The sequence below is a fragment of the Cebus imitator genome, unplaced genomic scaffold (assembly GCF_001604975.1).
Source record: "Cebus imitator isolate Cc_AM_T3 unplaced genomic scaffold, Cebus_imitator-1.0 Scaffold142, whole genome shotgun sequence".
In the NCBI taxonomy this organism is placed as follows: Eukaryota; Metazoa; Chordata; class Mammalia; order Primates; family Cebidae; genus Cebus; species Cebus imitator.
Genome location: NW_016107457.1, coordinates 1,904,053 through 1,905,271, shown reverse-complemented (window position 1 = coordinate 1,905,271; position 1,219 = coordinate 1,904,053).

Sequence of the window (1,219 nt, the reverse complement as noted above, 5' to 3'; positions counted from 1 at the left end):
TAGTAGAGACGGGGTTTCACCGTGTTGACCAGGATGGTCTCGATCTCTTGACCTTGTGATCCACCCGCCTCGGCCTCCCAAAGTGCTGGGATTACAGGCTTGAGCCACCGCGCCCGGCAGTAGGCTATTAATTGCTGCCTCAATTTCAGACCTTGTTATTGTTCTATTCAGGAATTTAACTTCTTCCTGGTTTAGTCTTGGGGGGTGTATGTGTCCAGGAATTTATCCGTATCATCTGATTTACTGGTTTATTTGCAAGAGGTGTTTGTAGTAATCTCTGAGTGTAGTTTGTATTTCTGCGGGATCAGTGGGGATATCCCCTTTATCATTTTTTATTGCATCTATTCTTCTCTCTTTTCTGTTAATCTGGCTAGTGGTCTATTTTGCTGATCTTTTCAAAAAACCATCTCCTGGATTCATTGATTTTTTTGAAGGGTTCTTTGTGTCGCTATCTCCTTCAGTTCTGCTCTGAACTTAGTTATTTATTGTCTTCTGCTAGCTTTGGAATTTGTTTGATCTTGCTCTCTAGTTCTTTTAATTGTGACAATAGGGTGATGATTTTAGATCTTTCCTTTCTCCTCATATGGGCATTTAGTGATGTAAATTTCCCTGTAGACTCTACTTTAAATGTATCCCAGAGATCCTGGTACATGTGTCTTTGTTCTTACTAGTTTCAAAGAACATCTTTATTTCTGCCTTCATTTCATTATTTATCCAGTAGTCATTCAGATGCAAGTTGTTCATTTTCCATGTAGTTGTGTGGTTTTGAGTGAGTTTCTTAATCCTGAGTTCTAATTTCATTGCACTGTGGTCTGAGAGACTAATTGTTATGATATCTGTTCTTTTTTTAAAATTGCATTTTAGGTTTTGGGGTACGTGTGAAGAACATGTAAGATTGTTGCATAGGTACACAAATAGCAGTGTGATTTGCTGCCTTCCTCCCCATCACCTATATCTATCATTTCTCCCCATGTTATCCCTCCCCAACTCCCCACCCCCTGCTGTCTCTCCCCTGTGTCCCCCCCACAGACCCCAGTATGTGATGCTCCTCTCCCTATGTCCATGTGTTCTCATTGTTCAACATCTGCCTATGAGTGAGAACATGCGATGTTTGATAGTCTGTTTTTGTATCAGTTTGCTGAGAATGATGGTTTCCAGGTTCATCCATGTCCCTACAAAGGACACAAACTCATCGTTTTTGATGGCTGCATAATATTCC